The sequence below is a fragment of the Passer domesticus genome, chromosome 1, assembly GCF_036417665.1.
Source record: "Passer domesticus isolate bPasDom1 chromosome 1, bPasDom1.hap1, whole genome shotgun sequence".
NCBI classification, from domain to species: Eukaryota; Metazoa; Chordata; class Aves; order Passeriformes; family Passeridae; genus Passer; species Passer domesticus.
Window position 1 is genome coordinate 142,645,006 of NC_087474.1, and position 18,014 is coordinate 142,663,019.

At 39.7% G+C, this 18,014-nt stretch overlaps 2 long non-coding RNA genes across 6 annotated transcripts in view; one reads left to right on the plus strand and one right to left on the minus strand.

Annotated features, from left to right (window-relative positions):
• Positions 1 to 1,791: 1,791 nt before the first annotated feature.
• The window catches only part of LOC135283502 (uncharacterized), a 59,192-nt gene continuing 42,969 nt past the window's right edge, over positions 1,792 to 18,014 (minus strand). For 3 of the 5 annotated variants that reach the window (XR_010349245.1, XR_010349244.1, XR_010349246.1), the window contains 2 exons: positions 4,351 to 4,506; positions 1,792 to 3,280 (listed from right to left, as the gene is read on the minus strand). This is a non-coding gene — a long non-coding RNA (uncharacterized LOC135283502). Of the gene's footprint in view, positions 3,281 to 4,350; positions 4,507 to 7,930; positions 8,151 to 8,253; positions 8,337 to 18,014 lie in introns of those variants that run through there. The other 2 variants (XR_010349242.1, XR_010349247.1) reach the window with 2 other exon arrangements.
• LOC135283516 (uncharacterized) lies at positions 8,212 to 17,549 on the plus strand. Its single transcript, XR_010349249.1, has 2 exons — positions 8,212 to 15,692; positions 16,655 to 17,549. It is a non-coding gene; the product is annotated as an uncharacterized LOC135283516 (long non-coding RNA).

Genomic DNA, 18,014 nt, shown 5'->3' on the forward strand with positions numbered 1-18,014 from the left:
TAACCTCTGCTCCTTGTACTTACCTTTTGAAAACATCAGATTTCCCTTACTTCCATGTGTTAGGTATTTTGTGTTGCAAAAAGATCAATAAAGAATGACTACCTTGTTATGTGCAGGGAAGTCTTTTATTTCATGGCATGAAATTCTGCCGACTTAAGATCCAAACTAACACAATACACTGTTATTAAAATATCCTCCATATCTAATATTTTCTCCATGGATACATAGCAGTCAGGCTGCATTCCACAGCCTCCATTTTACCTATAGTATTTTTTGTTTGTTTTCATTTCTGCCAAATGCTTTAATCCAAAAACTAGAATATACTTTTTTATTTTATATTTCTGGGAGTTATCAAGTTTATATTTTTGTCCTTTTTCACTCCAAACTGACAAGAGCTTTAGGGATTCTCTTATCTTTCAGGAGCATGAGCATGTCCCTACTTCCCAGCATGACCATATTTCTTATCCTTATGTCTTGTTTTCCACTGTTCAGTGGGATACTAGTTGTATATGAATACTGTTCCTTAAGTTTAATTACAATTATATTCATAAGATATTGGAAAAATCTATGTCATGGTTAACTCAAAAAAAAAAAGACACTTAAGTTCAGAAGCTTTAGATACAACATCATTCAGGTTTTTTGTCCAAGTGTCAATGGCAGAGCACATGTAATTTGAGCAGCCACATCTATGTGAAAACAGCTTCATCTGATATAAGTTACAATGCATACTATTGCAAGTTATCTTTTTTATTCTGTTGAGGGTTTTCTTTTCCCAGAAGAAAGAGCTATTTTACAAGAGGCAGCTTACCAAGAAATGTACCTGAGATATTTGTAGTTGCTCTCCTGCATGGCATTGTGTCTGGAAGTCTAGCAATAGTTTAAACTAATGACTTATATGTACAAAAATCCTTGTTCAATCATAAGGCAGCCTTAGTTGTTTTGTTGGGTTGTTTTAGTTTTTTTTTTTCCCCTTCTTTATAGGACGGTGCAGTTTGATCCACTGGAGTTTTCTTGAGTTCTGCTTCCAGCTGCTGTGGCAGATGTATTTCTTGGGCTTAGACAAATCCCTGTCATTCCACTTTCCTTTTCACTCACATTAAAAATGTGGGCTCCACTGAGTGCCTAAATCACTGAAGGAAACACCTGAGGCAAGGGCCCAGGCCAGTGATGAGGTTTGTAACTAACCAAAGTGAAATGGTAAACAAAACCTAACTTGTGCTATTCCTACCCCTAGGTTCTGTCAAGGAATTGCAGTAGCTCTGGAGGTGATGACTGGAAGCCCTGGAAGTGCAAAATAATTTTTTTTTTTCCAAGGGTAAAGTATATGCACTGTTTTATACACAATTCTTCATACTGTGTTCCTTAAATGAAAAAGCATATACTGCTCTTTTACCTAAATAACTATATTCTGAATATGTTCATGTACTCTAGAAATATAAGTTAATTTTTTTCAGAAATAAAGTTTTACAATTAGATTTATGTAATTAAACTACAGCAAACACAATCCAGAGGAATGGTGATACATATTTTAACATCAAAGATTTGCAGATCTTTCACGTTGACCTTCTCTTTAATTACTTTGTCCTTTGGTAATAAAGTTAGCAGGAACTTTTTATTGCAGGATATTTGTACAAGATTAAAAATATCCCCAGGAACTTATACACTGTCAAGAGTAAATGAATACTCTTGTGCTCTTGCTGGAGCTAGAAGCTTGGCAACTGAGTCAGACATTACCCTGTAAGGTTCCAACTTTCTGTAAAAGCCTTCAAATGAAAGTAGTATGCTTCAAGAGTGGTTCAGAGGATCTTTATTTCTAAACTTCAGTGAATCTCAGAGAAATGTAGATGATGTGGAGGTAATACATGCTTTGTATGTTTGCATCGTCACATCTCTTGCTTTCTCTGGCCAGAGAACATACAACACATAAACAATACTCTCCCCATTCCCACCCCCAATATGCATAAATGAAAGGTATATATAGCAATGAGAATAAATACAATGTTAAAATAAACTAAAATACATTGATATAAGAAGAAATTTTGGTGGGATTTCAATTTAATTTCCTTGAAGTATCTTTAATACTGGATGGTAGAATCCAGGACTATGTTACCTTGGTTGCCCAGTAAAGAGCCTGTCAGCTAGAACTGCCTTACTTGCTTGAGATCTAAATATTTTAGGCATTACTCTCATACACATTTCTCATCCAAAACTTTACAGTGATGCAGTTGTAGGTGGAGCACTTGCAAGGTCTGGTGTGAATAATTGTAGTGAGGAATGGAGATGATCCATGTGACAGCAACCAATGAGACATCTCTTTAGTGTAGCATCCCCAAGAGCAGAGAATTTCTCCATGGGAAATGAGAGACGTTGGTGTGTTGACAGTGCTATGTGGAAGGGTACACATTAAAGGTACCCACCTGTAAGTAGTGTGTTATTTGTTTTATTACAAATGAAACAGTTATGCTTACTGTTTCATTTGTAATTTTGTAATTTTCTTATGCTCTACTTTTTGTTCCTGCCTTTTCCCCAGAACTTTCCTCACTCCTCCTTTCATTAAATGCCAGTTTCTCCTCAAACCTGCCTTCCCTCGAGAAACTTCCTTGTCAGTTTTGTATTTCTCCAAACTCTATTAGTTCACTGACACTCTGCTCCTCCCTTGAAATTCTTTATTGGTTTATACATTGTATTCCCTGCCTTGTTTTTTACTCCCAATTCTCCTGATTAGTTAAAGATTGTATCCTCCCTTAAGACCTGTCCCTGTATGTAAGTTACTGTCTGCCCCCAGTTTGGGGTCCTGGGACGCTGAAGAGGGGAAATTTTGCCATCAAAAAAAAGTTACCACAGGACCCGTGGTGCTGCTCTTCTGTTTCCATGCTGCACTGTCACTGGTAGCTGGGATTCAGCAGGGCTCAAAGCGGGGTCTGTCACACTCCCTGTCACCATCCAGCCCGGACAAGCGACACCCGCCCTGTTCACCCACCTGGGGCAGTGAGCAAAAGAATTTGGACACCTCTCGACAAGCAGTTTGGATTCATAACATCAAGCAAAGTCACCTTAAACAAGAGCTACCAGTTTATGGGCTGAGCTACCCAGGGAAAGTGAGATTATTTTGCTCCCAGGTGAAGGCTACAATCTCTTACTTTCTACTCATCAGTTTCTAGAACTCACTAAAATATGATGAGAGAATATGATGGAGATGTAGGGTGGAAGTGTGGGTCCAGTTCTCAAATTGAGAAAATCTTCATCTTCACAGCTTAATTTTGGCTGCCATTGTCATGGCCTACAAAGAAAAGACCGCTTGTTATTTATTCTGCAGTGTTCCTTTTTCATGTGTTGTACAAGCTACCGGAGAGAGAAAAAATTTTATTTTGGTAACTACTTGGACTAAGGCCCTAGAAACGTGGATTCTGTTTGTGGTTTTTTTGTGGCAGTGGGCATGCCCATGTCACAAGGCACAAATGAGTGGGCTGTACCTAGTTTTAGCAGTGATTTTTCTGTCATTTCTGCACTTCTTAGTATTTAACTGTAAACAGCAGTATCCTTTAAATGTGTTATATATAACACTGTCCATAGTTTCAAGGAATAGATGGAGTGTTTTTTTCTAGGCTTTATTTTTTGTGTCCAATTTTCTGTCACTAATTAATGAGATTTAAATTTTGCATCTAAAAGAAAATGAGGAAATCTAAAAAACTGCTTAATCAGCTTGCTCTTTTTCTAGGACGTTATGATAAACAATAGCAATTTCTGAGAAAAACCTGTAATATTAAATACTACACAAGCTTGGAAAATATAGTTCATGTTGAGAATACTGCTGTCTTCATTATATGGGATACATAGCTGGTTTTTTTGGTAAAAAATCTGCAGTGCCCTGACATTGTATTAATGCAATGATTTATGATGAGATTTGCTTAAGATATTGAAGTTTAACATTCTTTAGAAATGTTAAACAATAGATACAAGGTGGTTGATATTGCTGTTTAATTTTTTTAAAGCACAGGAATACAGAAGGTCAATATTGTGTTTAATACATCAACCTACAACACAGGAGACTGGAGCTGAACTTTAGTGTGTTATTGTCTCTGTATTGAATTCTTCCTCTGAAACAGCATGGCTGACAGAACTGCCTTTCCTCAGCCCTTCTCATTCTTACACCCTTTCTAATTGCAAGTTCTCACGAAAGAAAATAACTCCTTGCTGTTTGTGTGAAAATTATATAGTTTGTAATAAAGCTCTGATCTAGCCTGGTCCTGTTGACACTAGTATATCACAAGAAATGTAATAGTCTTGCTATTATTTGTCTGAGTTTAGTATTCAGAGTGTTAACAGTGATTGTGTCTACTGCACCATTACCTGCAAAACCCTGGTCCTTTCTCTGAGGTCTTCCTATAGGTCTTGGCAGGAACTTCTCCATTTGCCAGGTCTGATGGACTGACCCATAATTTAGGCTGCAATGACAGATGTAGGGCAAGCATTGCCTATGCTGCTTTGGTACCACCACAGTATAACCTGTAAAAATTTAACTCAGGTTAATTTTCACTTTTTTGGTGTGCTTTTTGGTACTTGAATTAGCTAGTCTATATCTGTTTCAGGGTCTAAGAAGTTCTGAACTGAGTCCCAGAAAAGTCAGGGATTATTGCAAGAGGTATTTCTGAACCAAGATGGGAATAGAAATCAGAGAATAGTGGTAAAGTATACAGTTCAGAATAATTCCACAAGGACAATCAAAGCAAACTTTTTTTATCTGAAAATTGCTTTAGGGATGGTAAAATATTATAAAGTAGATGGTTTGACCTTAGTGCAGTGAAAGTCTTATATGCAGTTTTAAGGAACAAGAACTTTCCAAGAAATGTGGTCTGACTGAAGGCACACTCTCCTGTGAATTGATACCACATTAGCTCATGGAATGTAACACATCTCAGCTGAGATAACAGCATGCTTTCAGAATATTTCTCATGCAGGGAATGAGTCAAAGGTTCTTTAAGTCAATGGCATTTTCCCTTTCTAAAAGTATGCATTATTAAATCAGTAGAACTGAATTCATGGGCAGACCTAAGTGAAACAGTAAGCATAAATTGACATTAAATCTATGGTTCCTACCCTTGGTAAATTGCAAAGTTCTTAATTCTAACTTCATATTGCTTCTTCCTGAATAATAGTATTCTAAGAAATTTATTTATAGATTTTAACACTGGAACCTCTTGATATGAAACACTAACTTCTATTGGGTGAACTGGTAAATCAAAATTGCCACAGACAAATGGATTGTATGAAATTACCCAAGTTACTAGGGGGAAAAATTTGCTCTATGTGGGTCAAGGGTGCATTTGCAAGGAGAAAAGCAGGCAAAAAGTGGTGCATAACTACCCAAAGAAACATTTTCCTTCCCATTTAACCAGGTCATGGCTGCTGTGAGTCACAGGCAGTAGAGCTATGTGAGTTACTTGGTGTTCTTCAAGGGTTTCTTTGGTGCACAGATTTGTTCCACATCTATACTAAAGGAACCACAAGGTGCACTCTGAGGTGCAGCACTGAAGTGCTCAAAACACATTCCTTTCTCAGGGGTTCAAGGCCAAAATAGCTCCCTGAGGAGGAATGAATAAAACAGCAGGAATGTTCAAGTGAATCTTCAGGTAGCAGAAAAGAAGTTTCTGTCTCTTTTTCTGCCTCAATTAGTTGTTCTTCTTAAGGATAGCCATGCACATTTATTTCCTTAGTTTGAGATTTCTCACTATGCTTGATTCCCTAATTAGCTGAACTATATCAAGTAGAAGTTCAGAGGGGAACTACCAAATGGAATCATTAAAGGTTTTTTAGAACTTTTTTCACAAGATTTAAAAAAAAAAAAGTTAGAGAAAACACTAACTTTGGTTCAAAGCATAGATAATGTATTTAAGGGCTATAGAATAATTTATACTTGCTGCAGAAGACTGTACTGAAAGAAATATAAAAAATCAATATTGGTAAAAAATAAAACTTCAAAGGAAATGTGAAAACTCTGTAATAGGTACTCTGGTTTTGCAGCATTCACAATGTAAATAGGAAGAACTTTTCTCTGCATGAACCTGGGATTTTAAAGAAAAACCCAACTAAAAGAACTAGTAAAAACCTGACTATAGCTACTAGTAAAAACTCATTTCAGAATTTTTTTTTCTCTCAAAAGCATGTTTATGAAGAAAGAAAGAAATATTTTAAAGTGAAGGAAGGTTTTGATTTTAATAATTAAATTTATCTTGCATATATCATAAGCAAACCCCCAGGCATTCTTTCACAGATCACGACTTTCATATTGTGGAAAAAAAATCATGCCAATACTTTTTCATATCTTGTATAGCTCTAGGTATAAGAAGCTACAGTTCCATACAAATTTATCATGTGTAAGACTTCTTATTATATTTAAATCTTGGAAGTAGTAGCAAAAAAACCCAACCCTGTGGTAGGAACACATGAACAAGATTTCCTACCATGATGGTGTGTCACTATTTTATGACATTTGACTCTGATGGCAGGAAAAGTGAATTCTCACTGCTGTTACACTGACCTGAATACTTTCTTATTTTGGAATTGCAGGAAAATTAATTTGCATACATGCTCTGTTTCTATATGACATTACTTCAGCTATTGGGGAATGGACATTGTCTCAAGAGAGACATAAATTTGAACAGACATAAATTTGTTTTGAAAACTTCATTTTCTCTAAATAAATTTCATAGTCTTTTGTCATGGTTTGAACCCTGGCACAATGCCAGGGCCCCCATGAAGGGTATATTTCTAAAATGGTTGCTGTGAGATGTGACCCAGGAACAGAACAAAGCAGGCTCCCATTCGGGGATGGAGGGAAAAACACAACACTTTAATAATCTACAACACAGAAACATAAGGGAAAAAAAGAAAAAAAACACACACAATGATCCACAATGGAACTCCCAAAACACTCCTCCTCCCCCCCAGTTCTCTAACATTCAAATCCCCTCTAACACATCGATTCTCAGTCTAATACCCTCTTTCACATAAGCTTCTCCCCAGTTCATCAAGAGAGAGAGAGGAGTCCCCCTCTTATACCATGGGCTTCCCCTGGAAACACAGTGGAACCTCCTGTGCTTCTGTGTCACATGCGGCAGCCGCCCGAAGAAAATCTGCCGCGGTGACCATCTTCCTTCCATGTCCAGTGCTCTCACCACTGTCCATGGATCTAAACTGCTCCTTAGGTCCTTTTAAGAATGCTTGTCGCCCAGTTCCAAGAAATGGCCGCCTCTCACCATTTGGGACACCTGTCCCCCCCATATTTTTACTGCCCTGGGGCCTGGGTCTCGGGAACAGAGATCCTTCGCTGAAGGCAGAGGGCTACACCACACCCTCCCCCTCAGTCTCTGTTCTCTCTACTTCTCCTCGCGGCCTTATCATTCCTGGCCTCCGGCCATCCGCCTCCCCCAAGGCTGCAGTCTCTGCATTATCAGAAGAAATTGGTCTCGCCCGTGGCTATGTAAGAGAAAAGTCCAGCCAAAGCCACTCCAATCATCTCCTCCAATCATCTGGGGCACTCTCATCTGCTGGTATTTTCTTCACCTACTCGAACCTCTTCTTCTTTCCCATCCTCCGTCCCCTCTAAACTAACAGCTGGGGAAGATCAGTGTTTTACAGCTTCCATTGTTTCAAGAGTAAGAGGGTTAAAAGCTCAGCCTGGTCTCCCAGCGGCTGGGCACCTTGTCCCGCCCCCGCTTCTCCTCCTGGCCGCAGTGCCGGCACGAGATATCACATTCCAAGCCAGCACAGTCCCTGCCATCCTCTCCCAGGGGGGATGCCCAAACCATCCCACGTTCTCCTCCACCCCTCCTCCTGCAGGAGCTTCTGGCCTTCTCCCCTCAGGCTGCATGGCCTCCCACTCCCCCACCCCGACGCAGCTGGGCTGGGGGAGGATATCAGACCAGCTCACCTGCTGCCGGGTCAAAGAGGAAATTTGTAAGGTTTCTATTAATCTACAAAGGGGTTAAATTTCACTTTTGCTTGCCCAAGGACTCCTACAGCTGCTGGGCACCTCTCTGCCGCATCCCCCGCTTCTGGCCGGCTGAACTGCCAGCACAATCTCTGTCCCTCTTTCCGGGGGGGGGGGCTGCCCAGACATCTCAAATCTCGTCAACCCCTGCATGTTCTCCTCCACCTCTGCACCTTTTGGGGCTCCCGGCCTCCTCCCTGTCATGGCCTCCCCCTCCCCCACCCAGACACAGCTGGGCAGGGGAGAGGTCGGACCTTACTCACCCACGCCGGATTCCCAAAGAGGAAGTTCTCTGGGAATCTCCTGCTTTTAACCCCCGTGTGTTCTCAGAGGCGTATCCAGACCCTTAGTGGCTACATCAAATGCCAATTTTGAATTTGGCCCCTGATTGGCCGGACTTAGACTTTTCTAGAAACACATTTCCAGCCAAACCACGACATCTTTCTTTTGCAGTTCACATTTCAGTAAGAGCAGAGCTCCAGAAAAGCAGAGCAGTGAGTGCAGCTGGAGTCACAGTAACCATTTCTCCAAATTTTGAGAGCTACTGAAAGAGCAGTGAAACTAAAACCTTTACTCTTGCTGTCTTGCTGAGGGGGGCATACCTGAAACATCTGTCAAGCACTCAGCCTTCACAAGCCCCAAATCACTAAGTTTTAAAGATGAATTGTTTTGGTAGTCCTCAATGGTCAGTGTCCAACCTTGTACTTGGAGACTTAGTATCTCTGTCTTACAAATTCTATTTGTAAGTATTGCTACCTTGAAACTAAAAATCTTAGAATAAAGCAATCTAAAAAACCATAAAACCACTCATGCAATTAGGCATCAATCAGCTGAGATGGATGGTTCAGACAGCTGTCAGAGCCTATGAAATCCACCTCCCAACACCTGAAAGAGGGCACTAGTCACAGCAATCAGAACAAGAGCAGTGGCAATGATCTCCAAACAATGGAAATCCCTGCTCAATGAAACCTCTGGCTGCAGCTGGCCAGTAGCAGTGCAACAATAAAAGCACCACACCAAAGAGACTGAAGGCAGGTGTGAAAGTGACATCAACAGCAAAAGAACTTCAGGACAGATGTATGTATCTCATCATGGAAGAGCAGTAAACTGAAGTCTGAGAGGCTTTTCCACTTTCTTCTTTAGATATTTCTACAGAGAATATCTGAAGGAAAACAAGCAAAACCAGAACTGAAAGTCAGAATTGTCTAATCCAGGTATTGCCTCTTACACCACTTGAACAATTTATTTAAATAAAAAATGCTGAAGTTAATTCAGCTAAATTGTGAGGACAACTGCTAAAAATATACTGAAAAAATGCACTATTCTATGTGTTTAGTTTTCAGAAGTATTACTCCTTATTATCATATTCCTATGGAGCTCTTTTTGTGCCATTATTTCTTCCTATTGCCATCATAACAACGCTGTCCAAAAAAGCAAATATAAGTCTTCACACCAGTGGGTAGGAAAACGTGAAGCAGGAGAATTTTTTTCAACTATGTGGACTCTAATTCACATGGAGACAATCCAGACATATGTATCTAACACCTCAGGATATGTACTTTACATTACAAGTAATGCTTAGCCAAGCATCCAAAACCACAAAAAAGATTTTAATGAAGGACAGTATCAATTTGCCTCTAGCATATCTCTAATTTGAGTATAACTTGGACTGTCTTGTGGGAATTCTGCTTGTTTGAATAAAATCTGAATTTGCCTTGCCTGCATAAAGATATTGCTTAAAGGAAAAACAGCTGCATTATATAATATCAAACAGCTTAATGACTACATCTAATTATATTAAAGACTGAACTACTGGAAGCAATGGAAACACTTATTGGATTATAAACATGAAAGCAAATGGGAAGCAGCAAGTTTAACATAGACTATGCTATAAATGCCCTTGAAAAATCTATGTCCTTGCCTTTCCAATAACAAGCTACATTTTGTAGGTCATACTGTAAACCATACTTGGAAAAAAGCTCTCTGGGTGAAGTTATGAGAATTGCCTATAGTGACTGTTACTGTCTTTAACATCAGCATTGCCTATTTCTGGAAAAAAAAAAATTAAAAAAAATAGAAGAACTTTGCAATTCATCTTTATTTTCTTCCAAGCACAGAAAGGAAATGTTGCCTCAGTTTCCGGAAATACAACCTGAAATATCCAGCTTTTCACAAGAGAGATTAGAACATGGGTCTTTACAAAATGAAATCGGAATCATAAAGATTTGACACTTCAGATATGAAGATTCAACCAAACTATCAAGTGGGTTGAATTTTTTGCCAGACTAAGCACTGCACTTGCATGATGGGAGATGCAGCCATCTTCAATTCAGCAGCTGCAGCAGTGTGGGCAGAAATACCTCAGGACATAATAGAGAATGAAAGCCTGAAGGCTTGCAATACCTGACAATTTAGAAGAGCTTTAATTCAAAGAGAAGTAACTGAAAAAAGAAGAAAGATGAAAATTATTTATTTTCTTATTCCTTTTCATTTTCAATTCTCCTTTCTTAGAATTCCTTCTGCCAACAAAACCTGGTTAATGTGTGCTAATATGTGACCCATGTCTAGTAATAGCTGGAATTGGAGTTTGATACAGGATGATTTACTGTATGTTGGCTTTCCGGGGATGTCCTTCAAAGGTAGTGAAAGATGGTCATCCATTGGAGACCATAAGCTGATATATATCAACTGATACTGGCATACAGCAGTATGCCTGGGGGTCAGGATGCCATCCAGAGGAACCTGGACAAGCTCAGGAATTTGGCCCATGGTAATCTCCTCAGGTCCAACAAAGCCAAGTGCAAGGTCCTGCCTCTGGTGTTGTTACAGACTGATGGATAAACAGATTGAGAGCAGCCCTGCTGAGAAGGATTTGGGGGTGCTGGTGGGTGAGAGGCTGGACATGGCCCAGCCAGCAATGGTCACTCACAGCCCACAGAGCCAAACATGTCCTGGGCTGCATCCAGAGCAGTGTGGGCAGCAGGGTGAGGGAGGGGATTCTGCCCCTCTGCTCTGCTCTGCTCTGGTGAGAGCCCACTCAGACTGCTACAACCAGGTCTGGGAACCCCAAAACAGGACAGACCTGTTTGAGTGGGTCCAAAAGAGAGCCATGAAGATTATCAGAGGGCTGGAATACCTTGCCTATGAGGAAGGGCTGAGAGAATTTGAGTTGTTCATCTTGAACAAGGGAAGCGTGGAAGAACCTTATTGTGGCCTTTCAGTCTTAAAGGGAGCCTAAGAAAGATGGGGATACAGACTTAGCAGAACCTGCTGTGGCAGGGCAAGGCATAATGGTTTAAACTGAAGGAGCGTTGATTTAGATTATCTGTAAGGAAGAAGTGTGGAGGTTTTTTTTCAAAATGAAGGTGGTAAAGCACTGGCATAGGTTGCCCAGAGATGTGGTAAAATATGAGAATATTCCAATCAGATGAGTTGGGTCTCTGACCAACCTGAATCTAGTTGAAGATGTCCCTGCTCATTGCAAGGGCTTTGGATTAAATGACTTTAAAAGTTCCTTCCAACACATTCTAGGATTCTAGGTAGTGAAAACACAACCTACAGCATGAAAATATTCTGCACTGGAATTTGGGGAAAAAACCCAGCAAAGATAAATTGAAAGTTTTCTTTTTTTTTAATTTAATTGTCTAATGATCATTCATTCTATATAATTTTTCTAGATTTTTTTTTATTACTGGCATTTAGGGTCATGAAGAGTTTGTTAAAAGCACTTGCAGATTGCACTGGTTCAGTTTATTTCTGTATATTCTTCATGCGTGGTCCCAACATTTGTTCATTGATCAGTGTAGTCTATGCATACCCCATACATTTCCTTTGCTTTATTTCTGTCACAGCAGCCATTCCTTCCTGCACAAGATAATAAGTTTAGTGAAAAGAAGCTCTGGGCTTACTTGTTGCCTGAAGTTACTTGCATGATATTATCTTACAGCATAAAGGGCATCTAAGGCTAAGATCAGGCTAGGCAGCAAAGGCAGCTCCTGCTTCTTCAGGCTCCTGACCTGAGCACAGATTTGTGCCCAGGAAGTTCAACCCTAACCAAGCATGAATTCAAGTTCCACTGTGTGCCTGTACTCAAAGAACTCTATAGACATCATCTGCTCTAGATGGCTGAGTATTGCAATCTATATGGCTTGTATGCTAGGCTGCATCATTAAAAAGTTTATATTTGTCTCTGTAATTTACTCTCATTATGTGTAACATGGAAGAACAAATGAAGAAGTATAACTGTTCTGACAGATAGCTACTTTGCCAGTGAAGAATTTGGTATATCAAGTGATCTAAACATTTATTTAAGTTGACAACAGACATTGTCAGCTATTTCAGAGATAAACCTCTAGAATGATGTGTGCAGGGACTTTGTACTGGAAAGTAATTTTTTCATGGATTTAAGGATATTCTCTTTGTAAGTGAATTTGGAGAATGGGCATAATGTTACAGTCACTGTGATAGCTGAATGTAGCTGAGAACTTATGTCTTATAATTAATAAGTTAGAATATTGATTTATTTCTTTTAAAATTTTAACAGAATCTGTTTCCATTTGTTCTATGGCAGTGAGTTTCACAAGCTGAATATGAATATGTTGATATGTGCACTATTTACATGCAGCCTAATAAATATGTAGCCTTTGAATATTTCCTTGTTTCTATATTATAAAAGATAAATAGCACTGCTTAATTAACATTGTTTTTGGGATTAAGTAAATGCAGGAGTTTTACACTTTATTTTACTTTCTTCAGGACTAGTTCCTTTGTCCAAACAACTACTAAGTAGGTAAATTGACACAAAATTTAATGGCAACTTTTAATTCTGTGTATAACATCCTAAGAAACCAACTCAAGGCAAACCAGAACTGTTTAAAAGCTCACTTGACAACATAGTCATTCAATTTCTTGCTCCTAGTATGATGTCCACTCTTGGGAAACTGTTTCTAATTTCCTTTGTTTAGGTGAAAACAGTGAAATTTTAATCACCAATTATCTCAGGTGACTGGGAAAAGGGAACCATTAACCCATCTTAAAAAGGGTAGAAAGGAGGACCCTGGGAACTGCTGACCTGTCAGCCTCACCTCTGTGCCTGGGAAAATCATGGAAAAGATCCTCCTAGCAGCTCTGCTAAGGCACACAGAGGACAGGGAGGTGATTTGAGAGAGACAGCATAGCTTCACCAAGGGCAAGCCTTGCCTGGCCAGCCCAGCGACCTCCTATGATGGAGTGACTGCATCAGTGGACAAGAGAAGGGCTACAGATGTCATTTATCTGTACTTCTGTAAAGCCTTTGTTATAATCCCCCTCAACATCCTGCCCTTTAAATAGGAGAAAGAGGGATTTGATGGGTGTTAGATACTGTTAGATGGATGAGGAACTGGTTGGACAGCCACATCCAGAGGGCAGTGGTCAACAGCTTGGAGTCCCAATGGATATCAGTGACAGCTGGTGTCCCTCAGCAGTCAGTATTGAGACAGTGCTATTTAATATCTTTATTAATGGCACAGACAAAAGGATGGAGTGCACCCTCAGAAAATTTGCAGAAGACAACAAGCTTCCACACCTGTGGGTGACAAACCTGAAGGATGGGATCCATCCAGTGGGATTTGAGAAGCAGCCCATGGGAATCTCATGAGGTTTAATAAATGATGGTGCTGTACATGGGTTAGGGCAACAACTGGTGTCAATCCAGGATGGGGGATGAACAGATTGAGAGCAGCCCTGCTGAGTGGGACTGGGAGTGCTGGTGGATGAGAGGTTGGACATGACCAGTAATGTGTGCTTGCAACTCAGAAAGCCAAATATGTCCTTGGCTGCATCAAAAGCAACTTTGGGATCAGGCTGAGGGAGGGTATTCTAGTCCTCTACTCCATTCTCCCAGCTGGAGACCCCACCTACAGTGCTTCAGCCAGGTCAGGGGTCCCCAACACAGGAAGCACATTGGTGTGTTGGGAGTGAGTCCAGAGGAGGGACAACAAGTTGATTAGAGGGATTAAACACCTCTCCTATGAGGAAAGGGTGAGAGAACTGGAGTTTTCCATCCTGGAAAAGAAGGTTTTGGGGTGTTCTTGTCGACAACTTCCAGGATCTGAGGGGAACTCACTAGGAAGATGAAGAGAGATGTTTTACAAGGGCCTGTAATGAGAGGACAAATGGGAATGGCTTCAAACTGAAAGAGAGTTGCTTTAGATTAGATATTAGGACAAATTTTTATTGTGAGGGTGGTGAGGAACTGAAACACATTGGTGGAACAGAGAAGTTGTGTATGCCTCATCCCTGAAAGTGCACAAGGCCAGGCTGGATGGAGCTCTAAGCAACCTGGTCTAGTGGGTAGCATCTCTGCCCAGGGCAAGGGGGGTGGAACTAGATGGCCTTTAGGGTCCCTTCCAACCAAAGACATGCTTCTGTTATTCTGTGATTCTAACCATCAAAAATATAAAAGCAGACTGTTTCCAAAACAGTGCAAAAACTTCTGATTTTCATGTTATTTTTGTAACTAACTATATGTGATATTCTTTCAGCTATTTTAGATACTGCAAAAACATAAAAGCAAACTGTTTCCAAAACAGAGCAAGGATTTCTATCTCCAGTGAGGACTTTCCACCTGTTTCTATCATGTCTGAAAATAATTGATTAACCAATGTGATATAAATTTGGACTGAATCAAACAGGATAATTCTGTAAGAAATGTATGTGTGCATCCAGAAGAAAGTAATTACACAAATGCAATTGAACAATCTCCTGAACCAGTCAGAATTTTGCAGCTTATCTTTAATTTGTTTTGCTTTCTATACCAACTATTGTATTTCAAAGTAGGAGATGACAGGTTGTTATCTCAAATTCCCTCAAATAAGCTTCTAAATTGGGATACACTGGTTTCTCCCTACAGGAATCCATTTGGTCTAATTGATCTATGACTCAGTGAACTTTATATTGACATGGGAAATACAGAATATTCATGACCTTGTCTATAAGAATAGCAAAAGGAGTTACAGAATGGTGTTTACAAATCAACTGGACAGCTAATAATACAATGTTGTTTTTCTCTTTCTGCTTGGTGTTTATTCCTGATGAGTTTTCTGTTAAACCCTAATGGCTTGCCAAGGAAACTTAGAAATAAAGTAACAAATATCAACCATTAAAATGAGGTGAACAAAAATGGCAAGTATTTTAAGGTGCATTTTATTCTTTTCTTAAGTATTTGTGTCAGAGCAAAATGACTTAGTGTTTGTGCAAAAATTAGCTTCAGCATATACTATGAAAATAGTTAGTCCTGTCTATTTCTCCTGAAAGCGAAAACAGTATTTATGTTACAGGATGTGATTACTTTAACAAATATGTTCACTATCTAAATGGAAAGATCCATCCTTTCTTTCACAAAACAGATACATAAAAATTGACCTAAAAAGATTTAATATTTTATGTTTTCTCATTTTGTTTTACTTTCCACAGTCAGTGTAGGAAATTTTCCACTGTTGTACATACCTAATTCAAGCTCTGGCCTTCCAGTTATGTAAAAAAAATTGAAGGGTTCAATCATATTGTCATAATATCTGCATTAAAGACTACATTTAACTCCTTAGTTTTGAGATCTGGAGGATGTTCTTCAAGTATTTAATTAAAGATGTCTTATTACAATTTTTATTTGGGACAGAAAAATGAAGAAATTAGCCACAAGAGAAAAAAAAAACCCTGGAAGGTAAGGACCTCTTTATCTCGTAATTAAATGTTTTCACATATCACAAATGAGTTCACAAAAGGAATCATAATATAGCTCAAAATCATAGAATAGTCAGGGTTGGAAGGGACCCATCAGTCATCCAAGGTGGTCACCTTGAGCAGGTGATGCAGGAATGTGTCCAGGTGGGTTTGGAATGTCTTCAGAGAGGGGGGCTCTACCAACACCCTGGGCAGCCTGTTCCAGTGCTCTGCCATCCTCAGGGTAAATTTCTCCTTCATGTAGAAGTGAAACTTCTTGTGTTTTACTTTACAGACATTGCTGTGTCCTGTCTTTGGGCTTATGTCTTATAATTAATAAGTTAGGATATTGATTTATTTATAAATATATTTATATATTTTATTTTATAAGATGAGTCTGACACTGTCCCGTTGGCACCCACCTTTGAGGTATTTATGTGCATTAATGATATCTCCTCTCAGTCTTCTCAAGACGAAGCAGGCCCAACAAGGCTTGCTTTTGTATTCAATTTTAATTGAATTATAACTTTGAATTGCTAGGAAATTCATACCTGGTAGGAATTATACAAAGGACGAGGTAAGATCTAAATGTTAACTTTTAATTAATTTCCTCATTTAAGATCACTCTAGATTTACGAGAAATGTGATTATTCAAAAGTCAAGACATATATAAACTTCCTGATATTTCAGTTTTGGAGGAGATCCCTTCACACAGATCACTTTACAGCACACAGATGCTTTGTAATTTATGGTGTATTTCCAACTTTCTACAGTGATAATTTCTGATAACTTTGAACAAAGTTTTGGATAAGTTTGAGTTACTTTTAATTTGTTAAATTGGCTTAATTATGGTGCACAGAGAGGCTGTAGCAATGTTGTGCTGCTCCAGCATCCTGGGGAATTCTGAGATGTTCTGAGAAAGGGTCTGTGAACAACTGATGACTATTCATTGAATCCTTACAGGTGTATGCTTAAGAAATGCTCACAAAGAGGCACTGAAGCGAAGACAGAGGAAGAATACACAATTCACCTCTTTGACAATTGTCTTTTGGGGTTTTCAGATTTTCCCTCTCACAACCCTGTCCAAGAGCCTCTAGTACCAAAGCTGTGAGGGGTTTGCAGGGCCCTGCAGCCGTGGGGACACGACAGACGTGTGGGGAATGACCGCCTCACAAGAACTTGCCAGGGAGCTGCAGAAGAAGGGTGGGATCCCTGAGGGTGCCCAACACCATGGCATGGGTCCAAGGCAGTTCAGCATCCTCAGCTGCTCACAGGCTGGGCGTGTGTGGAAAGCCCCACTGTGGGGTACCCGCCCTGGGGTCGGTGCCTCCTGCAGGGCGAATGCTCTGCACACCACAGAGAAAGCAAAGCCTGCTTTGGGCCCATGCTGCCTTGCCATGGGGTGCACTGCACCAACTCAGAGGGCAACAGCAGTAATGGCAATGAGCAGAGCAGCTATGCCTGCTGCAGTCAGCCTCAGAGGCAGGATGGAGAAGCCATCTGCTTATGCAAGTTTTGTTGGAAGCAAAGTTTGAATGCATTTCATAGTGGCATCTATCACAATATCTGTCATATCATGGCCTCTCATGCTTACTAGCAAATCTCTGTAAAAAGAGCTCCAGCCTACAGTAAGCCATCTTAGGAGACAAGACAGATGCTTTAAAGAACAGCTATTTGCCACTAGTTTATGCTGACCTCACGTGCTGACATTTAGAGACAGCTCATACTGCTTTATCTCCTGCTTCTCCGACTGTGCTGGAGGAAAAAACTGACCATACAGAGACAACTTTCTGCAATGTACTAAGTATTGATTTTTGAAGTGTATCTGAAAGCATTAAAAATAACAAAAAAAAATTTACTTCATTTACCTGTGAAAATTTACTTCATTTGCCTTGAAACCTGTGTTTCAAGTCACAAACCTTTTCGTTTGCATTAGCAAGACCTCACTGACCAAAGTACTGCAAAGCTACCCTGGTAGGCTGGAGCTAGTGGCAGAGAAGAAAGATCTATCTATCTATCTATCTATTTATCTATCTATCTATCTATCTGTCTCACTAACAGGAGACATCCTGATATATAAATAATAAAATAGGAAAAATAGCAATGGTGCACCTCAGGTACAAAATATTTCCATTCATAAATGGGGAAATTTATCTGCTCTATGGGAAGCAAAAAAAACAATATCATATGTGGCTTGTTCCAGGGGCCTGTACAGATTTTGCATTAAATGAGCCAGTTACTAAACATGCTGAAACTGAAATGAGCCACTGTTAAATTATGCTCTAATTCCTCTTGGCTTGTTTCAGTGACAAATTCCATCTTA